Source organism: Triticum urartu, chromosome 1A (genome assembly GCF_056163025.1).
Source record: "Triticum urartu cultivar PI428250 chromosome 1A, HENAU_Tu73, whole genome shotgun sequence".
Classification (NCBI taxonomy): Eukaryota; Viridiplantae; Streptophyta; class Magnoliopsida; order Poales; family Poaceae; genus Triticum; species Triticum urartu.
The window spans coordinates 548,995,339-549,001,149 of NC_141873.1; positions in this window are offsets into that span (position 1 = coordinate 548,995,339).

Consider the following 5,811-nt stretch of genomic DNA (forward strand, 5'->3'; position numbering starts at 1 on the left):
CGGATGTGATCACGGACATGACGAGGAGTCTCGAAATGGTCGAGATGTAAAGATTGATATATTGGAAGCCTATGTTTGGACATCGGAAGTGTTCCGGGTGAAATCGGGATTTTACCGGGTTACCGGGAGGTTACCGGAACCCCCCGGGAGCCATATGGGCCTTCATGGGCCTTAGTGGAAAGGAGAAAGGGGCAGCCCAAGGTGGCTGCGCCACTTCCCCCTCCCCTAGTCCTATTAGGACTAGGAGAAGGTGGCCGGCCCCCCTCTCTCTCTTTCCCCCCTTGGGAATCCTACTTGGAATAGGATTGGGGGGGAGTCCTACTCCCGGAAGGAGTAGGACTCCTCCTGCGCCTCTCTCCCTGGCCGGCGCCCCCCTCCCCCCTTGGCTCCTTTATATACTGAGGTAGAGGCACCCTAGAACAAACAAGTTGATCCACGTGATCTATTCCTTAGCCGTGTGCGGTGCCCCCTGCCACCATATACCTCGATAATACTGTAGCGGAGTTTAGGCGAAGCCCTGCTGCTGTAGTTCATCAAGATCGTCACCACTCCGTCGTGCTGACGGAACTCTTCCCCGACACTTTGCTGGATCGGAGTCCGGGGATCGTCATCGAGCTGAACGTGTGCTCGAACTCGGAGGTGCCGTAGTTTCGGTGCTTGATCGGTTGGATCGTGAAGACGTACGACTACTTCCTCTACGTCGTGTCATCGCTTCCGCAGTCGGTCTGCGTTGGGTACGTAGACAGCACTCTCCCCTCATTGCTATGCATCACATGATCTTGCGTGTGCGTAGGAAATTTTTTGAAATTACTACGAAACCCAACAATACACACCAACGAAAATGGTTTGTTGGATCTCGATTGTAGTGATACACATATTCATAATATTGAAGCCAAAAGATGCAAAGTTAATAATGATAGTGCAACTTATTTGTAGCACTGTCGTTTAGGTCATATTGGTGTAAAGCGCATGAAGAAACTCCATGCTGATGGGATTTTGGAATCACTTGATTATGAATCACTTGATGCTTGCGAACCATGCCTCATGGGCAAGATGACTGAGACTCTGTTCTCCGGAGCGAGCAACTGACTTATTGGAAATAATACATACTGATGTATGCGGTCCGATGAGTGTTAAAGCTCACGACAAGTATCGTTATTTTCTGAACTTCACAGATGATTTGAGCAGATATGGGTATATCTACTTAATGAAACACAAGTCTGAAATATTTGAAAAGTTCAAAGAATTTCAGAGTGAAGTGGAGAATCATCGTAACAAGAAAATAAAAGTTTCTACGATATGATCGCAGAGGTAAAATATTTGAGTTACGAGTTTGGTCTTCAATTAAAACAATGTGGAAAAGTTTCACAAACTCATGCCACATGGAACACCACAGCATAATGGTGTGTCCGAACGTCATAACCGTACTTTATTGGATATAGTGGAATCTATGATGTCTCTTACCGATCTACCACTATCGTTTTGGGGTTATGCATTAGAGACAGCTACATTCACGTTAAATAGGGCACCATCTAAATCCGTTGAGACGACACCATATGAACTATGGTTTGGCAAGAAACCTAAGCTGACGTTTCTTAAAGTTTGGGACTGCGATGCTTATGTGAAAAAGTTTCAACATGATAAGCTCGAACCCAAATCGGAGGAGTAAATCTTCATAGGATATCCAAAGGAAACTATTGGATACACCTTCTATCACAGATCCGAAGGCAAGACTTTTGTTGCTAAATTCGGAAACTTTCTAGAGAAGGAGTTTCTCTCGAAAGAAGTGAGTGGGAGGAAAGTAAAAAAAAACTTGATAAGGTAATTGTACCTTCTCCCTTATTGGAAAATAGTTCATCACAGAAATCTGTTCTTGTGACTACTACACCAATTAGTGAGGAAGCTAATGATGATGATCATGTAACTTCAGATCAAGTTACTACCGAATCTCGTAGGTAAAACCAGAGTGAGATCCGCACCAGAGTGGTACGGTAATCCTGTTCTGGAAGTCATGTTACTAGACCATGACGAACTTGCGAACTATGAGGAAGCGATGATGAGCCCAGATTTCGCAAAAATGGCTTGGGGCCATGAAATCTGAGATGGGATCCATGTATGAGAACAAAGTATGGACTTTGGTTGACTTGCCCGATGATCGGCAAGCCATAGAAAATAAATGGATCTTCAAGAGGAAGACGGACGCTGATAGTAGTGTTACTATCTACAAAGCTAGAATTGTCGCAAAAGGTTTTCGACAAGTTCAAGGTGTTGACTACGATGAGAGTTTCTCACTCGTATCTATGCTTAAGTCTGTCCGAATCATGTCAGCAATTGCCTCATTTTATGAAATCTGGAAAATGGATAACAAAACTGCAATCCTTAATGGATTTCTTAAAGAAGAGTTGTATATGATGCAACCAGAAGTTTTTGTCAATCCTAAAGGTGTTAACAAAATATGCAAACTCCAGCGATCCATCTATGGACTGGTGTAAGCATCTCGGAGTTGGAATATACGCTTTGATAAGTTGATCAAAGCATATAGTTTTATATAGACTTGCGATGAAGCCTGTATTTACAAGAAAGTGAGTGGGAGCACTACAACATTTCTGATAAGTATATGTGAATGACATATTGTTGATCAGAAATAATGTAGAATTATTCTGCAAAGCATAAAGGAGTGTTTGAAAGGAGTTTTTCAAAGAAAGACCTCAGTGAAGTTGCTTACATATTGAGCATCAAGATCTATAGAGATAGATCAAGACGCTTGATAAGGTTTTTCAATAAATACATACCTTGACAAGATTTTGAAGTAGTACAAAATGGAACATTCAAAGAAAGAGTTTCTTGCCTATGTTACAAGGTGTGAAATTGAGTAAGACTCAAAGCCCGACCACGGCAGAAGATAGAAAGAGAATGAATGTCATTCCCTATGCCTTGGTCATAGGTTCTATAAAGTATGCCATGCTGTGTACCAGATCTATTGTATACCCTACCACTGAGTTTGGCAAGGGAGTACAATAGTGATCTAGGAGTAGATCACTGGACAGCGGTCAAAATTATCCTTAGTGCAATAAGGATATGTTTCTCGATTATGGAAGTGAAAAAAGGTTCATCGTAAAGGGTTACGCCGATGCAAGTTTTGACACTAATCTAGATGAATCTAAGTCTCAATCTAGATACATATTGAAAGTGGGAGCAATTAGCTAGAGTAGCTCCATGCAGAGCATTGTTGACATAAATATTTGCAAAATACTTACGGATCTGAATATAACAGACCCGGTGACTAAAATTATCTCACAAGCAAAACATGATCACACCTTAGTACTCTTTGGGTGTTAATCACATAGCAATGTGAACTAGATTACTGACTCTAGTAAACCCTTTGGGTGTTGGTCACATATCGATGTGGACTATGGGTGTTAATCACATGGTGATGTGAACTATTGCTATTAAATCACATGGCGATGTGAACTGGATTATTGACTCTAGTGCAAGTGGGAGACTGAAGGAAATATGCCCTAGAGGCAATAATAAAGTTATTATTTATTTCCTTATTTCATGATAAATGTTTATTATTCATGCTAGAATTGTATTAACCGGAAACATAATACATGTGTGAATACATAGACAAACAGAGTGTCACTAGTATGCCTCTACTTGACTAGCTCGTTAATCAAAGATGGTTATGTTCCCTAACCATGGACAAAGAGTTGTTATTTGATTAACAGGATCACATCATTAGTTGAATGATCTGATTGACATGACCCATTCCATTAGCTTAGCACCCGATCGTTTAGTATGTTGCTATTGCTTTCTTCGTGACTTATACATGTTCCTATGACTATGAGATTATGCAACTCCCGTTTGCCGGAGGAACACTTTATGTGCTACCAAACGTCACAACGTAACTGGGTGATTATAAAGGAGCTCTACAGGTGTCTCCAAAGGTACATGTTGGGTTGGCGTATTTCGAGATTAGGATTTGTCACTCCGATTGTCGGAGAGGTATCTCTGGGCCCTCTCGGTAATGCACATCACATAAGCCTTGCAAGCATTACAACTAATGAGTTAGTTGCGAGATGATGTATTACGGAACGAGTAAAGAGACTTGCCGGTAACGAGATTGAACTAGGTATTGGATACCGATGATCGAATCTCGGGCAAGTAACATACCGATGACAAAGGGAACAAACGTATGTTGTTATGCGGTCTGACCGATAAAGATCTTCGTAGAATATTTAAGAGCCAATATGGGCATCCAGGTCCCGCTATTGGTTATTGACCGGAGACGTGTCTCGGTCATGTCTACATTGTTCTCGAACCGTAGGGTCCGCACGCTTAAGGTTTCGATGACAGTTATATTATGAGTTTATGAGTTTTGATGTACCGAAGGAGTTCAGAGTCCCGTATGAGATTGGGGACATGACGAGGAGTCTCAAAATGGTCGAGACGTAAAGATCGATATATTGGACGACTATATTCGGACATTGGAAAGGTTCTGAGTGATTCGGGTATTTTTCGGAGTACCGGGTAGTTACGGGAGAAGCAATGGGCCTTGATGGGCTTTAGTGGGAAGAGGAGAAAGGGCCAAGGGGCTGCTGCGCCCCCCCTCCCCTCTGGTCCGAATTGGACTAGGGAAAAGGGGGCCGGCCACCTTTCCTTCTCCTCCACTTCCTTCTCCCTTCCTCCCCTCTTGGTGGACTCCTAGTAGGACTTGGAGTCCTAGTAGGACTCCACATCCTGGCCGCACCAATTGCCTTGGCCGGCCTCCTCCTCCTCCATCCTTTATATACTGAGGCAAGGGGCACCCCATAGACACAAGTTGATCCTCGTGATCGTTCCTTAGCCGTGTGCGGTGCCCCCTCCACCATATTCCACCTCGGTCATATTGTAGCGGTGCTTAGGCGAAGCCCTGCGACAGTTGAACATCAAGATCGTCACCACGCCGTCGTGCTGATGGAACTCATCCCCGAAGCTTTGCTGGATCGGAGCCCGGGGATCGTCATCGAGCTGAATGTGTGCCAAGAACTCGAAGGTGCCGGAGTAACGGTGCTTGGATCGGTCGAACCGTGAAGACGTATGACTACATCAACCACGTTGTGCTAAGGCTTCCATTGTCGATCTACAAGGGTACGTAGATCACACTCTCCCTTCTCGTTGCTATCCATCACCATGATCTTGCGTGTGCGTAGGAAATTTTTGAAATTACTACGTTCCCCAATAGCACTTGTGATGTACGTGATGAAATTCCTCCTCAAGCCATAAGAAGAATGGGTGTTGGTTTCATCCTACCCATTGAGGAACCCCTTGTGGCCGAAGGAGAAGGACAATGCTCCACTCAAGTGGAGCCATCACCAACCCAAGGCCCACATGCTTCCGAAGAACAAAGTGAAGGCCCTCAACCTCATGAACAAGACCAAGGGCAAGATCATACTCAAGACGGTGTTGACACACCAAGTGATACTCAAGGTCAAGTTCTCTCCCCCGAGCAAGTTCAAGATCAAGAACAAGTTCATGACGGCGCTCAAGATGATCAAGTAATCGCTCCTCAACTCTCCACCGAGGAGGAATTAGAGCGTCGTGCCACCAAGGTTGCTTCCAAGCTCTCCACCAAGGATCATCTCATGACGAATGTGCTTGGAAGCTTAAGAAAGGGGGTAAGCACTCGTAGACAATTAGCAAATTATTGTGAGCATCATGCGTTTGTCTCTTGTGTGGAACCCCACAAGGTCTATGAGGCGCTAGAAGATCCGGATTGGCTCAATGCCATGCACGAAGAACTCAACAACTTCAAGCGCAGCAAAGTGTGGA